At 42.9% G+C, this 25,162-nt stretch overlaps 1 long non-coding RNA gene across 1 annotated transcript; it reads right to left on the reverse strand.

The window, feature by feature from the left end:
• Window positions 1-14,682: 14,682 nt before the first annotated feature.
• Window positions 14,683-17,992, reverse strand: LOC311620227. The gene is made up of 3 exons (XR_014794645.1): window positions 17,500-17,992; window positions 15,901-16,009; window positions 14,683-15,054 (listed from the first exon to the last, which is right to left on the reverse strand). It is a non-coding gene; the product is annotated as an uncharacterized lncRNA (long non-coding RNA).
• Between the last annotated feature and the right edge of the window lie 7,170 nt (window positions 17,993-25,162).

Raw genomic sequence — 25,162 nt, forward strand, 5'->3', positions numbered from 1 at the left:
GTATTCCATGAGGCTTTTCTGGTTCTCTCTCCCCAGCTGGAAACCATCTTTTTCTCTGAATTGCCAGCATTGGCCTTGCTTCTGCTTCTACCCAAGTCTTCTGACTTGAACTACTGTTTTTATTCACATAGCTTACCATCTTTGGCAGGTTAGGAGTGAGATGAGAACAAGATGCACATTTAAATCATCATTGTGTTCCCCACAACACTGAGCACTGAGCCTTGCTCTTAGAATGTGTGCTAGATTATCTGAAGTCAATTTGGAATCACTCCCACCCCACCTCTCCCACGGTCTCCATTGCAGGAAAATCTGAGAACTACATTTCCCAGAATCCTATTGCAACTAGAGACATCACAAGTTTTAGAACAGAAGGGAGCCATTATTTTCTGGAGGCAGTTGCAGGCAGGTAAGGGAGCAGCTGTGAGGTTCCAAGCAGCTTCCAGGCAACCTCCCTGAAAATCATCTGCAGTAGTTCTGCAGCCTGGGGGGTCACAGGGAACCTCGCAGAGGTACTTGATATTAAGGAGTATCTTGCACAAGCTCTTGAGAATCTTTTGGTGCTACAGCCTGATCGTTGCTGGCAGACTCCCTGGCCTTGTATAGGGAAGCTGGCAGCTTTCCCTATACTTCCCACCATTTTGCAAGCCTCTAATTGCTGGCATTAATACTGGAAATATATTAAATGGTATCTGTTTTCATGTCCAAACCCTGACTGACGGGTTCAAGAAATATTTGCAGAATGAAAGAAAAACAGTTCTATTATGTGGAGAGTGGCTATAGCATTTTGGACAGGTTCAAGCCTTGGACTAATGAGAAGGCATGGTCCTCTCATGGCAAAGCCACGTGCAAGTCCCAGGTTGGAGGACAAAGCCCTCCAAGCACAATTATAGCCAAAGACTATAGTAAGCTTGACCTTATGGTCCAAAACTGTGGTCCCAGGTGGCTAAGTGATATAAGTTGCCAAAACAAAGCTTGATAAAGTTCAGGTGCATGTAATTGAGTAAATTCAAAACTCATGAGAGCATTGTAAACATCTTGAGCATGCCCTTACTTGGCCTTGTGGGAGCTAGCTATAAAATAAAGACTTGGCTTGGAAGCCGTGGCACTGTCTTTCCATCATAGAGCAGTGTCCCACCTAGCCCCAGCTTTATTCTCTTGTCTGTCTTCTTTAATTCTTCACCACCACCACCCTCAGGTTCACCCCTGGCAGTTCTGAGTGTGGCACACTATTACATTGAAAATCAGTAGATATTTATTGTTCAAGGGGGGGGGGGGAACTAACATATATTATGAGTTGATTATGTGGCGGGGAGTTTCCAGTGCTTTATTTACCACCTACAATAATCCCGAGGGATCATTATTATTGTCATCATTTTATCTATGAGGACATGGCAATAAGAGAGTCATACAGATACTCTGATTCACAAGCAGTGCTCTTTTCACTCTACAGTGTTGCTTTAGAGCAGAGGTTCCCAAACTTGTTTGTGCTGTAGACCCCTTGCCATGTTTTTCGGTTTTGGGTAGACCCCCTACTTACCTGATATTGATTTTTTTGTAAATTTCTAACTGTAGTGAAGTTTAGTGTTAAAATTTAATAAAAAATAATGTACCTACTTTTCTCCGGCATTCTCAAACAAAATAACACTGATTCACTATAATTTGTGTGATAAACTACCAGTTTATATTTTTTTTAATATTTTCTCAGCACTTTCCTATTCAAGATTCAGGAAACGAATGAACGTATTTTTCTCACATTCATATTTATAGAGTGACGAATTGAACAAGTCGGTGCAAGTTCGCGAAGCTTTGAGACAAAAATTGGCAAGAATGTTTACTGCGCGTATGCTTGTAACAAGATGATACTGTATATCATTATGTGCAGGTTTTTATCCTACAACTTACACAATTTTATAAACATATATAATAAATTTTTTACTTCATAGGTACTTTTATAAATAATTTATATGTTTTTATATTATAAGATAATATGATGTAAGTAAATAGGTACTATCAGTGTATGTTGAGATCCACTATCGTGGACCCCCATTTTCATTTCATGGACCCCCAAATTTTTTTTTCGCTGACGTAGACCCCTTGCAGGTTGTCATAGACCCCTGGGGGTCGATATAGACCACTTTGGGAATCACTGCTTTAGAGTATGTCAGCTTGGAGAATGTCTTTCTGAATAATCATAAACAATTTCAAGAACCACTGGACACCAACATCAGTCAAAGTTTTGCAGGTTAGTTTTTCCTTTCCAGAGCAACAAATCTGAAGTTTTTTCTCAATTACTCTACTGAATGGACTACCTATAAATAATGGAATTGATTAAAATATCTGAATCAATTGTTCTTCAAATATTTAGATAGCACATACTTATAAGCTGCTAAGAATGAGCATTTTTCATGGTGTGAAATGACAAAGTTATAAAGAATTTTTTAAAAATATATGAAATTTGAGGTAACATGGGTTTATATATCTAAAAAGGAAAAAAAAAAAAAAGGAATTTTGTACAATAAAAAACCAAGCAATATACTTTATGAGTTATGATTTAATTGCCCATCAATATCTTTTGAGATCTTTTTGGAGCTTATCCAATAACTATTTCATGACATTATGGAAATGCTGAAGACTTTGATCTTAAGTACATCTACTTGAAATGTTTTTCAAAGATTTATTGTTCATTGCAAAATATACAGAATACTTTAGTGAATGCAATTATGTGTGCTTATAAGCATTATAGTCATACCATAAATGTATTTCTATGTTCAACAATAAAATGGAGTTATGCATTTGGTTGAAACATGAAGATACAATATACAAATTATGATGGTAGAAAATATGTAATAAGACAATGAATTTGAGAAACATTCAAAAAGAGAATTAATGTTTAGAAGTTAATATTTAACAGTTTGTTACAAAATTAGCAATCCCATAGGGATTGTTTTGTGGCCTTGGTTATTTATTCTCTGTACTACTTTTGGATAAGTAAGGGCACTTCTTGAAATAATAAAAATAAGTTAGTTTTATTTCAAATGGCAGAGTTCTTATATTTGCAAATAAGAAATTATGACACAGTTGGATATGTTATTTTTTTTTAACTCCTAATTCTGTTCAAATTGAATGTTTGCTGAGACACAAAAATGTCAATTTAAACATCCTCAGAAATGACAGATTGTTATTCACAAGTACATGTTGTTTTACTATGATGGCTCCAAATCTATTTTGTGTGTCCATTTACTCCAATTTTTTTTTAAAAAGATGATATAACTTGACAGTAAATTTTGGGTGCATAACATATTTTTCACATTTAAAAACAATATGTTGATTAAATAGATTACCAGCAAAACAAATAACAATTCAGAATTAAAAACAGAAAGCAAGCTGATCATCATCATCACTATCAGATTCTTCTTAAAGAATAATGGCATTTATAAAATAAAGAGAACATCAGTTATACCTGCTTGTACTAAAGTAAAATAAGTTCAAGAAATGCTTTAATTATAATATTCAGTTAATTCAACATTAATGTGGCAAAGAGTTTGGTGTGGCATCCACCTTGAGGTCCTTGAAAATTTTGTCACCATGGACTGAATCACAACTGATTGATTGGTTGATCAATGCATGTACAATAATTCAGATAGTTCTCCCTAAACGCCCTAAACGCCCCAGGATAACTTACTAAATAAAGATATCACATTTAGGTTTACAGATGAGGTAAAGAGCATTATTTGTCTAGAAAGGGGAATCTTATCACTTGTGGAGGAGAAAAAGAAAGATTGAATAGAAAACAAAATTGCTAATAAAGCAAAAAAGTCACTTATACTCGTGAAAAAGGAGCCTGAGAAACATAGTAGCGTACTGTGAAGGAAGGAGAATGCTGGAATATGTGATTTTTCCTCTTTCCTGGTTATAAGGTTATAACTTAGTCTATATATATATATATATATATATATATATATATATATACCTAAAAAACCACTCTTACAGCCCTAGCCAATACGGCACAGAGCGTCGTCAGATTGCTGACTGAAGGTTCCTGGTTTGATTCTGGCCAAGGGCACATGCTTGGGTGGTGGGCTTGATACCCAGTAGAGGTCGTGCAGGAGGCAGCCGATCAATGATTCTCTCTCATCATTGATGTTTCTGTTTCTCTATCCCTCTCCCTTCCTCTCTGAAGCCAATAATAATAATAAGAATAATTTTATATATATATATATATATATATATATATATATATATATATATATATATATATATATATATATTTTTTTTTTTTTTTAATTTTTTTTTTAAGAGACCACTCTTGCTGAAACCGGTTTGGCTCAGTGGATAGAGCGTCGGCCTGCAGACTGAAACGTCCCAGGTTCGATTCCGGTCAAAGGCATGTACCTTAGTTGGGGGCACATCCCCAGTAGGGGGTGTGCAGGAGGCAGCTGATTGATGATTCTCTCTCATAGATGTTTCTAACTGTCTATTCCTCTCTTCCTCTCTGTAAAAAATCAATAAAATATATTTTTAAAAAGACCACTTTTATAAAAGCACATACTTTACTATATTTAATGTGAGGCATGGTCACATCTTGCTCATCTTTGTTTTTGTTTCTTGGTTGGTTTTTATAAGAACAACAATAAAAGCAATTGTAGATGAGCAAAAGGAGAAATAGAAAGCTTCCACAATCCTACTTATAGCCCAACATCTTCAATCTGGTGCACGCACTTATAATGCCTATTTTTTTTTAATATATTTATTGATTTTTTACAGAGAAAGAGAGAGGGATAGAGAGTTAGAAACATCGATGAGAAAGAATCATCAATCAGCTGCCTCTTGCACACCCCCCACTGGGGATGTGCCCGCAACCAAGTTACATGCCCTTGACCGGAATCGAACCTGGGACCTTTCAGTCCGCAGGCTGACGCTTTATGCACAGAGCCAATCTGGTTTCAGCTATACCTATTTTTATCTTTACCTTTTCATCCAAGTCTTTTAATTTCAAGATGCACATATAAATATTATTATACAGGAATATGAGCATGTCAACATAACTTTTTGTAAAAATTTTCCTTTCACTTAATGATTATATGGAGGCAGCAGAATATCAACTGAGATAGGTATTTGGCGGAGACAACATGTTTGTTGCTTTTTTATTTGACACAAAAAATTAACCAATTTATAGCCATCCTCAAAATTTTAACAGCTAAAGTAGATTTTGTTATTTCTCCAATTTGCGTATTTTCACTAACGGTCGGGTTGTAGTCCCAAATTTTCTTATACATACTTTTCCCAATGTAGATCTCATCATTTGAAAAGCAGTTATTATAATTCCATGTAGTGTGCTAAAGTACAAAACAAAGCAAAACAATACCAATTTTCCAAGTGTGAGATAAAGTCTGAGGCTAGCAGTTTTGGATGGCTGGCAAGCCCAAAGGCTTGATTTCTGTGCATGTAAGCCTTTTTTTGGTGTGGGCCTGTACTACAATTTCTATTTTCTTAAGCTACCGGTCTAATTAGTTTGTTAGCTCCCCCTTCTTATAAACGTTGGGTGCAGAAGGTTGGGAAGGAGTCACTCAGGGCCAACATTAAATGCAGCGTTTGAGCAAAACAAGGCTCCTTGGGGATTATTATAATCAGATAAAGAAAAAGAAAAATTGGAAGGGGGGGTCATTCATTCAAATTGCTAAGTTAATCACATGTTAACATCAACCTGCTTGTAAATTGGTCTATGTAGAGTCTATACCTTTACTTAAAATAAGGATGAGTTCTAGAAACAGAAGTTGCTTTTAACAGAGTTCTCAGTGAGTAAATATTTAAAGAACTATAAGTATGTTAGATGATTGTTTCAAAGCTTCCCTCTGCTTGATTACATGGGTGCTCTGGGATGTCACCTCAACTGTTTGTTTCCTCAAAATGGCCTTTCTTCCCTCTGCCCCCAAACATAGCATGCTTCTCTTTCCTCACCCCTTTTTCCTTTTGACTCTCATACCAAGTCTCCTTTTCACTCCTGAACTGAGAGTTCTCTCCACTTCTTTATCAATCACTTTTCAGTCCATTTGCAACTAATATGTATCCTCGCCAGTCCACTCCACTGAGGAACAAGCACTGTTCAAAGCCATAGACAATTTCTCAGAGTTAAACTCAATGGACCTTTACTCTCCAGTTTCATGATTTGGATTTTCTTCTATAACTGACATTTTGTTTCGGAATTTTTCTTGACATTCTCTTCTCTTGATGTCAGGAGTTAGAAGTCGGTGGACTATTCAGTGCTTAATTAAGCTCAAGGACCGTATATGTGTGTGTGTGTGTGTGTGTGTGTGTTTTCCAGCATGGGAGTGGTGAGAGTGGGGGGTAGTCAATTCACACCGTCCTTACCTACCCCTTCACACATCACTTCTGACCACAAAGAAGTGCATATTGATACCTGTGGCACCACACTGTTGTAATTTCCCACTGACTTCTCTAATTCCCACTGCTTTTCCCAAATATAATTTGTTAGCCATCTAGTTCTTTTCATATCTGCATATTTATCATAAACATTATCATTCACTTTAATGACGTCAAGTATTCTATGTAATGTTCCTAACATTGACATTTTTCTGCCTTAACATTGCTGCTGAAAACCACTTATAGATTTCCAACTGCTGTCTAGACATTTCCATTCAGTGGTTCCACCATCGTTCTCAAACTCGACATGTTTAAAAGCAAGTTTATGTTCATGTACAAACAGACTATGGAGGCATGATTATTCTTACAATTGTTCAAATTGAGACTTTGGATTTCTTGTGAATCCTCTTTGCTTACCCGGTCAGACCTCATTAGATAAATTTGATGAATAAGGAAGCAAAGGGTTAAAGTAATAACTCTAAGGCCATCTAGCTGGTGACTGATCATGTTCTTGCATAAAAATATAAGTTTCTTGATGGTCAAATTTAGTATTCTTTTCACCAAATTGGGCTTCCTTCACATTGAGAGAATTTATTACATTTATGCACAGATTTTTAACCCAAGAAAATTCAGTAAGCAATATTTTCAGGAATATAAACATAAATTTAGGATGCTGAAAGTTAATTCCATTAACAAAAAAAAATAAACTAGAATTAAGCTAAAAAGCTTTATCTTCACTATCAGATTTACAAAGGAAAGATAGATTTTATTTTAAAAATTCATTCTGAAACTGATTTGTGTCTGAAGAAACTATGTTAGTGTGATGATGAGGATAATTATTGCAACTAACATTTCTTTATTTTAAATATAGGTTGTTGTGGGTTTTTTTTTTATTATTTCAGTGAGGGAGAGAGAGAGAGAAACATCAATGATGAAAGAGAATCATTAATTAACTGCATCCTACACAGTTTACACTGGGGATCAAGCTGCCCACCTGGGCATGTACCCTGGCTGGGAATCGAATTGTGACCTCCTGGCTCATAGGTTGACATTCAACCGCTGAGCTACTCTGACTGGGCAGCAGCTAACATTTCTTGATGATGGGTGTTATTTAATATTCACAGCAACTCCAGGAGATATGTGCATACTATTATTAACTTTGTTTTATTGACAGGGAAATGGAGGCTTATGGACATTAACCTGTACAAGTCACATAATTAAAATGACTGGAGTTAGAGTTATAACCCAGGTTACTTGGCCAGATTCCAAATTCTGTGTTCTCAAATATATGCCTGGGACAAATTGATTCCACATAATTCTGGCTCTCTCAGAAATTCTGTTTTGTTAAATTATTTATATAATTTATTTCAGAGAAGAGAGAGAGGGAGAGATAGAAACATCAATGATGAGAGAGAATCATTAATCAGCTGCCTCCTGCACTCCCCTCCTCCCCCCACTGGGGATTGAGCCCATAACCCAGGCATGAACCCCCAACTGGAATTGAACCAAGGACCTTTCAGTCCACAGGCCTTCACTCTATCTGCTGAGCTAAACCAGCCAGGGCCAGAAATTCTGGTTTGCTGCATTGTTAATTTTTTTTTAAAGCCAGAACATCTTTCAATAGACTGCATTCCTAAATGATAATCTAATGTTCTCCAGGAATTGGAAGAAACAGGGAAGAATTGGCACCTCTCCTTGGCATTTTGCAAGATACAGGAAAGAGCAGACCCCTCCATGGCAGACTATAAATTACCATTATAATCTATTTGCTTAGAAAAGACTGTGAAACTCAACACAGTATAGAGAATGATGGGCTAAAGTTACAAATTTTCACACTTGCGTTCTATTCCATTTGAAAGTCACTTATCCACTCTGGACCCCAGTTTCCACATTTATTAAATAAATTTTAAAAAAAAAAGTTGACTAGATCTCTACATTGCTTCCATCTGAGGAAATTCCTAATCCTATTTACAGTAATAATTAATAATAATAATAATACCTAACATATATTGAGCATATAAACCTTTTCCAAGTACTATCTAAGTGCATTATTTTCATTATCTAATCTTCACAAAAACTTTATGTGATATGTTTCAATATTGCTATTGATTCAGGTTGTTTTCCTGAACAGGATGCAAGGGTGATTTCTTTCCTGGGTCCTTGTCCAGATGGATTAGAATGAAGCCACAGACAAAAGGTGGTAGATGAAAAGGGTAGAAATTTATTGGAAGCAAATACAGACTCCACGCAGGGAAGGGGTTCCCAGGCGGTGACCCACTGAGCCCCCTTTTCTAAGGTTTATAAATCCTGTAGTTCTTTGTCTCTTCATGCTCCCCTCTGATTGGTCACTCTTTTTTTTTTTTTTTAAATATATTTTATTGATTTTTTACAGAGAGGAAAGGAGAGGGATAGAGAGCTAGAAACGTCGATGAGAGAGAAACATCGACCAGCTGCCTCTTGCACACCCCCTACTGGGGATGTGCCCGCAACCAAGGTACATGCCCTTAACCGGAATCGAACCTGGGACCTTTCAGTCCGCAAACCGAAGCTCTACCACTGGGCCAAACCGGTTTCGGCCCTGGTCACTCTTTTTGCAGAATATCAGCTTCAAAACCCAAACCCCACATGGCACCCCTCCTTTTCTCTCCTCCTTATCTTGTAACATTTTCTGTCTCTGTTTTCCTTTTCCTACCATTTGTAGGCATTTCTCTATCCTCCATGAAAGTTTGCTTTCTTTCTCCCCAAACCCTGTGGCTTTTCCCTGTCTCCTGTGAATGGACGGCTTCCTCTCCCCTTCCCTGTGGCACTGTTTCCCCCTGTGAATGCATGCCTTCTAGGTTCCAAACCCTCCCCTATGCATTCCTCCCCATAGATCCTCTTTATTCCCAAAACTCCCTAATCCTGCCTATTTTATCCCTAAAACTCCTTTCACTACTATTGTACTTTTACATTCAGAAAAAAATGAGGCCGGGACCGGTTTGGCTCAATGGATAGAGCGTCGGCTTGGGGACTGAAGGGTCCCGGGTTCGATTCCGGTCAAGGGCATGTACCTTGGTCGCGGGCATATCCCCGGTGGGGGGTGTGCAAGAGGCAGCAGATCGATGACTCTCTCTCATCGATGTTTCTAACTCTCTATCTCTCTCCCTTCCTCTCATAACAAAATCAATAAAATATATTTTAAAAAAAAGAAAAAAATGAGGCCTGGAAGGATTAAATAACTTACCTAATGGCACTTACTAGTAAGTGGTTTCTTTGATATTGAGGGGACTCACAAATATTCCACTTTCTGTTCCTTCCAGGCACTGGCCAGACTTGATTTCTCAGTCCCTCACCTGGGAAATTAGGATAGGCATAGTAACCAGTAATGGTGAGAAAAAAGAACTCCACCTAGCTGGTTTTGCTCAGAGAATAGTGTCAGCCTGAGGATTGAAGGGCTCCAGGTCCAATTCTGATCAAGGGCACATGCCTGGGTTGCCGGCTCAATCCCCAGTAAGGGGCAGGCAGGAGGCAGCTGATCAATGATTCTCTCTCTTCATTGATGTTTATATCTCTCTCTCCTTCTCCCTTCTTCTCTGAAATCAGTAAAAATATAGTTTGTTTTTTTTTTTTTTAAAAGAAATGATTGAGCAGGAGGAGCAAGCAGGCGAATCATAATGAGGCATGTACCGCTGACAGGAACTGTGCATTCCACAAGCATTGCCTTCTTATTTTACGTCTTTTAATGGTTTAATTTTTTTTAAGATGCAAAGAGGTTGGATCTATTTAAATGCCTGTGCTGCCCCTTTTCAAATCAGAGACCCACTGACAGTGCAGGCCACCCCTGCCTCTCCCAGCGGCCTGGCTGGCTGGCAGGGAAGGAAAGAACTTCCTTGTTGGTGAAGGAAGAAACTGGGTGGGATGACAGTGGAATCTAGAGTGAAAACCAAGCTGGTTCAAGGTGTCCTGCAGGCTGTCAAATACAATTTCATCAGAGTGCCATTGGGGGAAGTGGGGTTTCCATTATTTTATTTATTAAAATGCAAGTTATTATGCAAAATAAAATTATTTTAATTATTTAAATGAAATGTATTATGCAAATTAAAACTTTTTGAACCTGAAGAAAAGCTTAGAGGAATATAAACTGATTTTTCAAATAAGATAATCTCTTAAGAATAAGACTTCTTAAAATAAAAATTAGGAAGTACTCTAATTTATTCTCTCTCCTCAGATATTCCACTCCTTTATTGCGACTAAATAAGTCTATCAGCATGTGGGAAAACTCCCAGCAAAACTTTATCATAGTTTGTTCACAAACAGGGCTAATTTGCACCTCAATTACTATGTGAACTTGTGATTGCCACACTCCAGGAATGATATAGTGAAAACAGGCAAGTCAGAGAAGGGCAAATAAAACAATAAATCAGGTTGAAGGACTCATCCTGGGGCATAGCCTGGTAGCTTTGGAGCTATTCATTCTGAGTGGCATGCCTTGGCCAGTTCCCAGACTCTGCTGTTTTTCTGCACAGCAACTGTCGAGGACGAGCCCTGAGGGTCAGCAGGTGGGAACCCGCATCCCTACAGCTGGTTTAGCTCCTTACCTGATTCCCCTCCATTCAGGCTCTAGGGCAGAATGTGCTTAGTGAAGGGTCCAGGCCACAGTGACTTGGGAGACAGAGAATGGAGAGCAAACTTAAGGTCAAAGTCAAAGCCAGGAGGTTGTTAAGGAACAAACCAGCCCAAGTGAAGGAGAACAAGGCACAAAGTCCAAGTGCAGGAAGTCAGTGTGAGAAGGAAAACCCCTATTTGTAACAAACTGCTGTTTGGACTTTTCTGCTCTTAAATGGCCTCTTATCCTAAAATGTTGCCTTCTAGTCTGCGTTAGCCTGTGTGAAAGAAAAAAGCCACATGCTAACCTGACAAGTTCAGGGAAGGCCTGCGTGGCAGTCTTGCAAACCCAGAGACCTAAGATAACCACAAAAGATGGTTTGAAAATTAAATATCTAACAGGTTATAGTAGGTAGTCATGTCCCAGATATTTTCCCAGACAAAGATCAACTTTGGCCGAAGCCGGTTTGGCTCAGCGGTAGAGCGTCGGTCTGCGGACTGAAAGGTCCCAGGTTCGATTCCGGTCAAGGGCATGTACCTTGGTTGCGGGCACATCCCCGGTAGGGGGTGTGCAAGAGGCAGCTGGTCGATGTTTCTCTCTCATTGACGTTTCTAGCTCTCTATCTCTTCCTTTTTCTCTGTTAAAAATCAATAAAATATATTTAAAAAAAAAAAAAAAGATCAACTTTGATCTTTTTACTGAGCCCATTTGCCTTTTTGCCTCTAAGATAACATATCTGTGAGATGTCTGGGTAACTTGTAACTTCCCTTTTTCCGGAGCCCCTGGGGCACAACCAAATGTGGTGGGCGCCAGGACAGATGCCTCAAATTCCTTCTTTATCAGGTTAATTGTTCCTGCACTCACCTGAGTACACCTCCATCATTTTACTTTTTATCCAATCCCAGGACTTTCCCACCGCTTTGCTTTCTTCCGCCTCCTTGCTCCATCACCAATGAATTTCATGTAACCCACCTATGTCCCTCTTTTGATTTCGGTGTATAAATAGAGAAATGTAACCCGCCATTCTTCGGAGCATTATCTCAATCCGTTGAGGTTCTGCTTCCGGGCATATGTCGACAGTTTTGGCTCAAATAAACTCATAAAAAAAAATTCTTTACAGGTTTCAATGGTTTTTTTTTGTTAACACCTGTTTGAAGAATGAGGAAGATAAACTTAGCTGTATGACCTTGTAGGCCAGAGACTAGATATGCCCATAATCTCAATGCCATGCCAGGTGCATTTTTTAATTGGATAGAACTGTATTGTTTTCAAGGCCAGCATCGAGATAATCACTAAGTGCACATAGGGCTGGCTCTTTAATAAAAAGGGAAGTTCTGCTTGTAGCATTGCAAGTAGGAGATGGTCTGGAGGGTTGTCTATAAACTTCAATAAAGGCATTTAGAGGATGAATGAGCGACTTGGAGTTTGCCCTTGAACCACAGCTCAGTAGTTTCAACCTTATTACCTTTGATAAACTTTTCTGATATTGACTCTCAATTGGCCTAGAAATGAAGGTATCTCTTATTCTTAGATTTTGTGTCACAGTGTTCTCCACCCATTTCTTTTCTTTCTTTCTTTTTTTTTTTTAATTATTTTATTTCAGAGAGGAAGGGAGAGGGAGAGAAACAGAAAGATCAATGAAGAGAAAGAATTATTGATCGACTGCCTTCTGCATGCCCCCTACTAGGGATTGAGCCCACAACCCAGACATAGATCCTTCATTGGAATTGATCCTGGGACTTGTAATGCCCAAGTGTCATAAACCCCAAAGACTACCAGGGAGCCGAATCCGATGCAATTGCAGAAAGCCTGTATTTATTTCGGATTAGTCTGAGCTCAGTCCCACTTACACCAGCGAGGGCATGGTGAGAAAGAGAAAGAACTTAACATATCAATGGGTTTTATAGGGAGGGTGGTGCCGCTACCTTGGCTGACCTGATTGGTTGGGTTAGTTACTGGGAGCTGGACCCGCCCCACCCTGCCCTCTCACCCCGCCTGCCCTCTCACCCCCCTTTGCCCCCTTATTCCCCCTGCCCCCTCACCCCTCCCTGCCCTCTCATTCCCCCCTTGTTTTGAGACTTAACAGGCCCAATCATGGGACCGTTTGCACTTCTGAAGGGTGTATAAAGTTCCTCCTTCCCGGTGCCCTGATCTGACATTTTGGGGGAGTCCACGAGATGTGTCCAGTGGAGACACAAGACTACACAGCGGGGTCGGGAGTGTCCAGGGCAGAAGTGAGTCTTTCCCCCCAAACCAGTGTATGGGGTGTGGGGGCTCCTGCAGCCGGAGCGGCCGCAAACAAAATTTCCAGTATCAGGCAGGTTGAGTACGCCGTAACTTGAGCTTGAGGGGGTGGTTGTCTCGGTCTGGGTCGATGCTCCATCGGTTGGCGAAGTCTTCCCGGATCGCAGAGGAGTCAGCTGGCCGAACATGGGTGTGGTGGACCCAGGTCGCAATGCTGTCCACTTTGAGGGCGGTGGGCGTCGTCAGCACCACAATGTATGGTCCTTTCCAAGGTGGTTCAAGCGTCTTCTGGCAGTGTCTTTTGACAAAGACCCAGTCTCCCGGCCGGTACTGGTGGGGCATTGGGATCGGGCCAGCCTAGTAGATGGCCTGTAGGCGTGGCCAAATGTCCTCATGCGCCCTCTGGAGCCTTCTTAAAGAAAAAGGTATTTCTTGGTTGTCAAATTCAGTTAGCAGTTTTGCCTTAAGATTGGGAATGATAGGCGGGGGCCTACCAAACATAATTTCATAGGGAGTGAAGCCTAGGGTATAGGGTGAGTTCCTCACCCGGTAAAGAGCATAGGGAAGGAGAGCCACCCAGTCCCCGCCAGTCTCCATGGTCAGTTTAGAAAGGGTCTCTTTTAATGTTCTATTCATTCTTTCTACCTGTCCTGAGCTCTGGGGCCTATATGCACAATGTAATTTCCAATTTGCCCCTATAGCCTTGGCTACTGCCTGTGTTACCTGTGAGATGAAAGCCGGGCCGTTGTCCGATCCTATCACAGCTGGGAAACCGTACCTGGGTAGAATGTCCTCCAGTAGCTTCTTAGCAACCATCTGGGCTGTTTCATGCTTAGTTGGGTATGCTTCTACCCATCCAGAAAAGGTATCTACAAAAACTAGAAGATATTTATAGCCATACTTTCCCGGCCTTACCTCAGTGAAGTCAATCTCCCAGTGCACCCCGGGCTTTGTTCCTCTGAGCCGGGTTCCTTCTTTTCCACTTGACCCGGCCCTTGCTTTTGTAAGCTGGCAAGTTTTACAGGCTGATACAATTTGATCTATTCTGGTGTCCAGTTGGTGAATTTTGATCTTAGCATGCCGGACCAAATCCTTTAGTTCCCGGGACCCTAGGTGCGTCGATTGGTGTATGTGTTTCAACATCGGGATCCTAAGCTGGTCTGGTAGCAGGAGCTTCCCGTCTGGAGCATACCACCAGCCTCTGACTTCCTTGTTCGTGGGGTGGCTTTTGATTCGCTCTAATTCTTCCTGGGAGTATCAGGGCTGATCCGGCAGAACTGGGTTCCCTGGGTCTGGCAATTGCAGGGCCAGTGCAGGGGCCGCAGTGAGGGCTACTTCTTTGGCCACCTGATCAGCCTTCTGGTTGCCCCTGGCTACAGGATTGTTGGCTTTCTAGTGTCCTGGGCAGTGGATGATGGCTAACTTGGCTAGGAGCCATAAGGCAGCTAGCAAGTCTGGTATTTCTTGTTTATTTTTTATAGTCTTTCCTTCTGCAGTCAACAGCCCTCTCTCCTGATAGATTGCCCCATGGATGTGAGCTCTGGCAAACGCGTATCGGCTATCTGTAAAGACATTGAGTCTTTTCCCGGCCCCTAGTGTCAATGCCTTTGTCAGAGTGATGAGTTCTGCCCGCTGGGCTGACGTTCCAGATGGCAGAGCCTCTGCCCATAAGGTGTCAGTCTCAGTTACTACTGCCGCGCCCGCGTACCTGTGCCCATTTCTCATGAAGCTGCTTCCATCGGTGAACCATGTGGCCTCTGCATCTGAGAGGGGCTGGTCCGTCAGGTCCTTCCGGAGTCCATGCACCTGTTCCAAGATCTCGGCGCAGTCATGTAGCGGGGCATCTAGGTCGGGGTCAGGCAGGAGAGCTGCGGGGTTGAGGGCTGCACTGGGGCGGAACCGCACTCTGGGAGGATTTAGGAGGCAGCACTGGTAGTGAGTCATGCGTGCATTACTCATCCATCTATCAGGTGGCTGTTTTAGAACTCCCTCAACCGCATGGGGGGTTGTAATCCAAATTTCTTGCCCTAGAGTTAGCTTGTCAGCATCCTTCACTAGGAGTGCTGTTGCCACAATAATCCTCAAGCACGGTGGCCAGCCGGCAGCCACTGGGTCTAGTTTCTTAGACAAGTAAGCTACTGGACGGCTTCAGGGGCCCAAGGCTTGAGTTAAAACCCCCTTCGCTACCCCTTTGCGCTCATCTACAAAGAGATGAAAGGGCTTTGTAATGTCTGGCAGTCCCAGAGCCGGGGCATGAAGGAGGGCCTTTTTCAACTGATTAAAGGCAGCCTCCTCTTTCTCTGTCCATTCAAATGTCTTCCCCTCTCTGGTAGCTTCGTACAGGGGCCTGGCAATCTCAGCAAAACCCAGAATCCAGAGACGGCAGTAGCCGGCCGACCCTAAGAATTCTCTCACTTCTCTTCGAGAGGTGGGTGTGGGGATCTTTAGGACAGTTTCTTTTCTGGCATCTGATAATCGCCGCTGTCCACCCTCCAAGATGTACCCCAGATAACTTACCCTTTCTCTACATATTTGTGCCTTCTTCACGGATGCCCGATACCCCAAGGCTCCCAGGGTGACCAGCAAATCCTGAGTTCCTTGTTCACAATCCTCGGCCTTGTCGGCAGCAATCAGGATGTCATCTACGTACTGTAGGAGGGTGAGGCCAGGGTGCTCCCTTCTGTACTCACCCAAGTCTTCGTGTAGTGCCTCATTAAAGATGGTGGGCGAATTCTTGAACCCCTGAGGCAGTCGTGTCCAGGTGAGTTGTCCGCTGTAGCCCTCCTCTGGATCATGCCACTCGAAGGCAAACAAGGGTTGGCTCCTGGGTGCTACCAGCAGACTGAAGAAGGCGTCCTTTAAATCTAATACAGTATACCAGATTCTGGTGGGCACCAGGAAGCTCAAGAGAGTGTATGGATTGGGGACAATTGCGTGTATGTCCATGAATCTTTTATTTACTTCCCGGAGGTCTTGCACCGGTCGGTAATCATTTGTGTGAGGTTTCTTGACCCGCAGTAGGGGGGTGTTCCAGGCAGATTGGCAGGGAACCAGCACCCCTAGACTCTGCAGTCTCTGGATGTGTAGCTGAATTCCCTCCTGGGCCTCCTGAGACATGGGGTACTGTTTGATCCTTACTGGACCTTCTCCTGGCTTTAGCTCCACTAGGACTGGGGTCCTGTGAGCAGCTAGTCCTACCCCTCCTGTCTCTGCCCAGGCTGTGGGGAATTCTCATAGCCATCTATCCATGTTATCCCTCCTTGGGAGCACCTCCTGGTGGAGGCGGTACTCATCCTCTAGCCTCAGAGTCAGAACGTGGATGGGGTGGCCCTCGCCATCGGTGACCTGAGGCCCCCCTTGTCTGAAAGTTATCTGAGCTCCAATCTTGGTCAGTAAGTCCCATCCTAACAGTGGGTAGCGGCATTCTGGTATTACCATGAAGGAGTGGGTTACCGGGCCCATCCCTAAATCCACTGTTCTTAGGGTAGTCCATGAATACTGGTTCATACCAGTTGCCCCTTGCACCCAGGACTTTTTGCTAGTTAGTTTTCCTTGTGGAGTGCAGAGGACCGAATGCTGCACTCCGGTGTCAACAAGGAAGTCCACAGGGGTCCCCTCCACTCTAAGATTTACCCTGGGCTCGGGGAGGGGGTCGGAACCCTGACTCCCCTAATCACTTAGTTCATCAAACCCCAAGACCTTTACTCGGTCTGTCTTGCTCCCCTTCCCACTGCCTCTCTTAGGACATTCTTGAGCCCAATGCCCTATCTTCTTGCAGTATGCACATTGATCCTTCTGCAGTTTCCACTTCCCTTCCCCGGAGGTCTCCTTACCCTTTCTTTGATCGTTTGCAAGCTGTCAGAGGCAGAGGTCCCGTTTCTCAGGGGAGTCCGTAGTGGTGGCCCACAGGATCCTAGCCAAGTCTCAGGTCTGCCTGTGAGCCTGTTTATCTTCAGGGGGCTCCCAGTTATTGTACACCTCTTCAGCCACCACCAACAAGTCCTGCAGACTCTTTTCTCCCGGTCTATCTATTCTTTGCAATTTTCTCCTAATATCTGCAGCAGACTGGTTTACAAAGGCTACAATAACAGCTGCCTTACTATCAAGAGCCTCTGGATTCATGGGGGTATAGATGCGGAATGCCTCCATGATCGGCTCTAAAAAGGCTGCTGGAGATTCATCTTTCTCCTGCTGTACGCTCCCTACCTTAGCCAGATTAGTTGGCTTTCTGGCAGCCGCCTGGAGACCCCCCATTAGAGCCTGGCGGTAGACCCGGAGCCTCTCCTTACCTTCTGCTGTGTTGAAATCCCATTCAGGCCTAGTCAGAGGAAAAGAGGTATCTATCTGAGCCTGGTTGGTGGTAGGATTCCCATCCACGCCTGGAACCAGCTTCCGGGCCTCATTAAGGATCCTCTCCCTCTCCTCGGTGGTGAACAGGACCTGCAAGAGCTGCTGGCAGTCGTCCCAGGTTGGCTGATGGGTAAAAATGATAGAATCCAACAGATTAATAAGTCCCGCTGGCTTCTCAGAAAACTCAGGGTTTTGAGCTTTCCAATTATAAAGGTTGCTAGTGGCGAAAGGCCAGTAGTGATGGGGCTGATCGCCCCTCTCATCTGGGGGACCAGTGGCTCACAGGGGTAAAGTCTTAACAGTGGAGTCGGTGACGAAGGCGGATTGTTCCCTCGGGGCTCTTTGTCTGGTATACGGCGGGCTTCCCGCTCTCCTCGTGGCGTCCGTTCCCCTTAATGGGGAAGGGTCAGGTCCCTCCTCCGGCACCCTAGGAAACTGATACGGGGGAGGAAAAATTAATTCTTCTTCAGTTCTCCCCTGCAAGACAGAGTAGGGGGGAGCTGATGGCAGGGTGATTTTCTTCTCTGTTCTCTCCGTTCCCTGTAAGGCAAAAATAGGTTCTGGCTCCGAGGGGCGTGGAGCCACGAAGGGCTTAAGCCAAAAGGGTGGGTTCTCCACAAGGTCCTGCCACATTATAATGTATGGGAGCTGATCAGGGTAACTTGGGTTGAGAGACGACACTCCGAACCCGGCGAATGGTAGGGAGATCGAATGTTCCCTCTGGTGGCCATCTGACATTGAAAGCTGGCCACTCACTTGAACAAGTCTGCCATTCGTTCTTCCAGACCTCCATACTAAAATCGTTAGCTCTTTCCTCTACTTCCTGGAAATGATTAATCACAATGCTCAAAGGAGTAATCTGAGTATGTCCCATAACATCCATACAGTGAGTCCATAAAATAACACATAAAATTACAACAGCCACCAGGAGAACTCCCCACATCAACATTTTCAGTATTATAACAATTCAATACATTCAGATTTAAGTTTTTATAGCAAATTTACAAACAAGAGCAAACTGAAACCTTTCCCTTATACAAACATACAAACAAACAAACAAACAAACAAAGAACACAGGAACAGACGGGGGGGGGGGGGGGGAGCCCAAGAACAGCCTTCCAACTCTGTGGAAGCGGCGCCTAAAACTAAACGACGGCCTCACGCTGACTACCTCGTCCTGAGAGGGAATTCTATGCCCTTTCTAAAGGAGGATCAAAACGTCTTTTGATCTCTCCGGGCCCGTGGTCTTTAATAGCGAGTCCGCTAGACCTTTCGGGCACTTCCCACAGGGATCCCTTCACACACTTTTACCGCGGCCAGACAGGCTCTCCGGATTCAGAGTCCCTCAGTCTTGGAGATCGCGGACAAGGCCCCATATGTAATGCCCAAGTCTCATAAACCCCAAAGACTACCAGGGAGCCGAATCCGATGCAATTGCAGAAAGCCTGTATTTATTTCGGACTAGTCCGAGCTCAGTCCCACTTACACCAGCGAGGGCATGGCGAGAAAGAGGAAGAACTTAACATATCAATGGGTTTTATAGGGAGGGTGGTGCGGCTACCTTGGCTGACCTGATTGGTTGGGTTAGGCCTAGGGTCCAGTTACCGGGAGCTGAACCCACCCCACCCTGCCCTCTCACCCCGCCTGCCCTCTCACCCCCCTATCCCCTTACCCCCCTACCCCCTCACCCTTCCCTGCCCCCTCACCCCGCCCTGCCCTCTCAGACTCTTCAGTCCACAGGCTGATGCTCTATCCACTGAGACAAAGCAGACAGGTCTCCACATATTTATTTCATTTGGAAGTTTAAGGCCACATTCCTAGGAAACCTTGCTTTGCCTGTCCCACCTAGATAGTGAAATGCGAAAATGAAACTAGAACTCGTGGCTTTTCCTCTGGGCAGGATGCAAAGGTGATTTCCAGGTTTCTTGTCCAGGTGGATTCAAAGAATGAAGCCGCAGACAAAAGGTGGTATAGGAAAAGGTGGGAATTTATTGGGAAACAAGCACAGACTCCCACAGGGGGAGTGGGAGAGAGACCCACCCAGTCCCTCTTTTCTAAGGTTTATACAGGCTGCAGTTCTTTGTGTCCTGGTTTCCCCTCTGATTGGTCACTAGAACAGCTTCAGAGCTCAAACCCCACACTGGGGGTTCTCCTCTTTTTCTCTCTTTTGTTTTTCTATTCCCTGTGGCTTTCCTCTTTGTTCTGTGAATGGGTGGTTTCCTCTCCCTTTATTCTGTATATCTCTTGACATCTCCCAACCCCCTTATTCTGTGAATGTATGCCTTCTGGCAGCTCCCAGCTGTGCAGCCCTGTGGTTCTCTCCCATTGACCCCTAATTCCTAAAACTCCCTAAACCTGCCTATTTTACCCCTAAAAACTTCTTTCAATAGTAGGTGGGACTGTACCTAGCAGTTTTTATATAATTATTTTATGTAAAAAATAGTATTTTATTTGACCTAAATAACCACTTTTAAGATTCTATGAAGATCTGTATTCAGAATGTGACCAACAATGCCTTTATTCAGTCTTTTTGGTTTGTGGAGTTCACTAATAATGTCCTCTCCTGTTCTTGGATGTTCCTGTCCCATTTCTGGTCTTTAGCACACTACTGTCAACTACAATAGGGTGAAGAGAGTGAGATAGGGAAATGCTAGCTAACTTAAACAATCCTTCCTGTTCGGTTTTAAAAGCAATAATTTTTGTTTTTCAAGCTCTAGACTAGGGGTGTCGAACTCAATCAGAGAAGGGGCTAAAATCTAAAATCCAGCCTAAATCGCGGGCCGAATGGTTTACTGAACAGTCATAAACTGACAATGTCATAAACTGACAGCGGAGTGCAGTGATGACAGCGCGGTGCGGGCCACATTGCAAGGCCTGGCGGGTTGGATTTGGCCCTCGGGCCTTGTGTTTGACACATGTGCTCTAGACAATTATCCAAGATGGAGGATATAGAAAAAGAGGGCCAGGCAGGCAGTCAGTCAGGGACAGGGACCATGGGATGGGAATGGGTGGGTGGGGTTGGAGGGCGACAAACAGGGCACCTAGAACTGACCCAGCTACGCAGGAACAGTGATGTCACCTCGGACCTGAAGTGGCAGTCCTCAATCAGGTCCTCCTGCAGACAGGAACTTGAACTTTGAAATAACTGAATATTGCCAGAATTCTTTGAAGGGACCAATCAGAAGCTAGCAGGGTATGTGAATATTCCTAAACAAAGAGTTTAATTGGTAACTGTTGTGGGCCCCCTTCCTGCTGCCCTCTTGTGGCAGGAAGTTTGTCTATCACCCAATAAACTTGGTTTCTGACAACCATTTTTGTCTGTGAATTCATTCTTCAGTTTTGCGAAACAAAGAACTAAGATCTGACCACCACATTTTGGTTTCAAAACTGCCACTCACTCAGACCAAAAGCTAGGGCCCTGTCCAACACCTGCTACAAATACACACAGAGGCCTCTCCCCCTGATTGCCCAACCTCACCAAACCCGAGGTAAGTATCATGCTGAATCCCGCCTTCACCTTTCCTTCTTGTTTTCCTCAATATTTGGGTTTATTATAGCTACATGTTTTCCTAAAATGTGTGTGTGTGTGTGTGTGTGTGTGTGTGTGTGTGTAAATAAGCCATTTGGGTTAAGAGTGTTTACTTTTCTTTTTTTTTTAATTTCTATATTGATTAAGGTGTTGTATATGTGTCCTTATTCCCCCCATTACCCTCACCAGCCCCCCGACTCATGCCTCATACCCGTGCCCTGTTGTCTGTGTCCATTGAATAGGCTTATATGCATACATACAAGTCTTTTGGTTGATCTCTTCCTCTTACCCCCTTCCTCCCCTACCTTCCTTCTGAGGTTTGATGGTCTGATCGATGTTCCTCTGTCTCTGGATCTATTTTTGTTCATCAGTTTATGTAAAATAAGCCAGTCAGAGAGAGATAAATATCACTTGATCTCACTCATTTATAGAATATAAAGAGTGTTCACTTTTCATTCCTTCATTTTTTCACCTCATTCTTCTCCTCTCACCCCCTAACAATGGTATCTCCAAGCAGGAATCCACTGTCTGCTTTTCTCCCTAGAGACTGCCTGACAGACTTGATGCTCTCAGGTATCAAACTTCAGAGCCTTCACCTCTCACCTCCATTCTGAGAATGCCATGTATAGATTTATAATCTCTCCCACATCTCAGCACATCATCTGACTTGCTAATGTACTTGGACATTGTTCTTTGTCGTCTTAGGTAACTTTGATATTTAAAGTTACTTAAGATATTCAATCAAGCAATAGAACACCAAACACACAAAGCAATCCTATCAACTCTGGGAAGCAGCAAAAATGCCAAGACAAGGAAATAGATCTCAAACGAAAGAGATGGAGGAGAACAAAAGACTGGATATAGAGTTCAAAAACATGGTTATAAGGTTTTTCAAGAATTTCCTAGAAACGGCCAATAAATTTAATGAGACCCAACTAGAAATTAAACAAACACTAACTAAAATAAAAAATATTATACAGATATCCAACAGCAGACTGGAGGAACACAAGAATCAAGTCAAAGATTTGGAACACAAAGACCCAAAGGACACACCTCTGAAGAAGCAAGAAGAAAAGAGAATCCAGAAAGTTGAAGAGAGTGTAAGGAGCCTCTGGGATAACTTCAAGTGAACCAACATCAGAATTATAGGAGTGCCAGAAGAAGAGAGAGTGCAAGACACTAAAAACCTATTTGAAGAAATAATGTCAGAAAACTTCCCCCACCTGGTGAAAGAAATAGACTTACAAGTACAGGAAGTGCACAGAACCCCAAACAAGAGGAATCCAAAGAGGACCACACCAAGACACATCATAATTAAAATGCCAAAGGCAAAAGACAAAGAGAGAATTTTACAAGCAGCAAGAGAAAAGCAGTTGGTTAACTATAAGGGAGCACCCATACGACTATCAGCTGATTTCTCAACAGAAACTATGCAGCCAGAAGGGAGTGGCAAGAAATATTCAAAATGATGAATAGCAAGAACCTACAACCAAGATTACTGTATCCAGCAAAGTTATCATTCAGGATTGAAGGGCAGATAAAGAGCTTCGCAGATAAGAAAAAGCTAAAGGAGTTCATAACCACCAAACCAGTATTATATGAAATGCTGAAAGGTATTCTTTAAGAAGAGGAGGAAGAAGAAAAAAGGTAAAAATTATGATGAACAAATACATATATATCAATAAGTGAATCTAAAAATCAAGTGAATTAAAAATCTGAGGAACAGATTTAACTGGTGAATATAATAGAATAAGAGGCAAAGAAAGAGAGTGGATTGATAATTATCAGGGGGAAAGGGGTGTGGGAGGTGCAAGAAGATTGGATTGAATTCGTATACCTATGGATGAGGACAATGTGGGGAGAGGGAGGTAAGGGCAGAGGGTAGGGCGGGAACTGGGTGGAAGGGAGCTATGGGGGGGGGGGGGGAGGAGAAACAATTGTAATAATCTGAGCAATAAAGATTTATTTAAATAAATAAATAAACAAATAAATAAATATAAAATAAAATAAAGATATGCAATGAAGAAATCGAGGTTGGACTAAGTGATGGCAAATAGTAGAGAAAAAATTAGAAGAAGAACTTCATAGAGAAGAGCCACCCATTAGGCACAGATAATAAAACTGCACGTTCACATGAGAATTAAATTTTTCCTTTGTCCTTAGACTCTAAGCGAATATTATCTGAGTGTTACCTGTTACTTGTAGCTAAACCTAATTATAATGAAACGTTGGTTTCGATGGACCATAGAATACTAATGGCTAACATTAACGGGTCATTATGTTCCACCTTCATTGCTAAGTACTAAACACCTACTACTGGGAGGGTTAACTTGAAGCGCAGGCAGATGGGGCAGGGCCCAGTGGGAAGCAAAGGCAGGTGGAACACAGGCAGGGGCAGACACGGCAGTTTGAGCAGCCTAACCACAGCAACCAACCAAGCAGAAATAATTAAGTGTTTCTGGACTCAAAGCGGGAGGCATGGGAGAACAAGGAAGGGCCTGTAGGGACAAGATGTACGAACCCACAGAAACAAAAAAGCCGTTCTTGGTGTCCCCGGCCACAGAGGGACCCAGCCATGCACGAGCGGAGGATTCCCTCGCCTCCTCAATACCTCCTTGGACCTGGCCCCCACAGATCTGACTTCTTCCAGCTTTTTGCAGTGGCCTTGTGGGGCTCAGAGGGGATTCGGGTCTTCAATAGAAAGCTAGGGGAGCCAAGGAGGAATGCCCTGGCCTGAGGAGCACAGCTTGCCCCGATGTTCACACCACGCCTGGTGCTGGTGAGCATTTAAAGTAGGATGGGGAGTAGATGAAAGCATTTTCCATACATTAGGTCAGAAGGTCACCAGACCGGAAAGAGGAGGACTGCAGGGTTCGGATTTACAACAGTACTTGGGGCCCTTCAGCACTTTCTACAGTGCTTGCTCCCCTGTGGTTGGTTCCTAGGACTTTTGAAATTCAAGTATCTGGTTAAAAACTCTAGTCTGGCCATCTTTAAAGTTTTTAGGAAAAACTTAGCCACGTGTGCAGATCAAGTTAACTCATTATAGCTTTGATTGCTGGATCGCCTGCTTTTACCCGTATTGCCAAAACTAGATAGGTAGACTTGAAGCTGCTATAATGTCTTTTGCTTTGTTGAAAGTGTGCTTTAAAACTAATTATGTTTACATTATGTTCAGAAGGGTCTATCTAAGGAATGCTGGTTGTGTGCTTTTTCTGGTCATTGAGGATTGAGGCTATTAAGAATTATTAATTGGAAATTACGTGTTTTGGTAATAAAAAAAAAACATGGTGCATAGAGGTACATTTTGAAAACTAATTATTCCTAAAAGTTATTAAAAGATTTGTGAAAATCATAAAAAGTTTATAAGGAAACATGTTAAAAGGAAATTAAGCAAAGCCAGTGTGGGTAATTTGCAGCCAGCTTGAAACTAACCATTACCTTCCCCAGCTAAGGACACAAAGCAAATGGTTAAAAATAACAACCTCCCTACAGAAAGGGGGAGGGGAGGGAATTGGGAAAGAAAAAAAAAGGCTGTTTTACTATGTAGGCAGAGAGGCCAGCAGTCTCAAGGCTTGGAAAGGTAAAGTTGCCAGGAACTTCTCGTGATTTCTGGAAAGGCCACAACAAAATAACAGGGAATCTTAAGAGTTGATCTGTACCAGAATATTCAACAGAACAATTTTAAGACCTAGAGACAGGCTAACAGAAAGACACCCATGAAAAACACACATGGTGTCAAAACAAGCCAAAGGAAAATTGTTTGGGAAAAAAATGAAAAAGGATCCCAAGTCAAATTTATAGAAAATATCCCTTTATTTACTTTTAGTCAAGAATATGTTTGTATATTTTCAGAAGACAACTCCAAGACAGAGAGTAATTGTCAGGACTGCTCCAGCCATGAAGACAGAAGAGAAACAGTCCAGAGATGGAAGACACTGACGACGCCTTGCCATACTAGCAGTCAGCAGCTGTACACCGCTGAAGGATGCCCAGGACCAAACCAGAGAGGGTTGGGCCTGTATTACCACCATTTGTCCACCATCCAGAACTGAAATATCATTGATGACACG

The sequence above is a fragment of the Pipistrellus hanaki genome (genome assembly GCF_964339955.1).
Source record: "Pipistrellus hanaki genome assembly, chromosome: 1".
Lineage (NCBI taxonomy): Eukaryota > Metazoa > Chordata > Mammalia > Chiroptera > Vespertilionidae > Pipistrellus > Pipistrellus hanaki.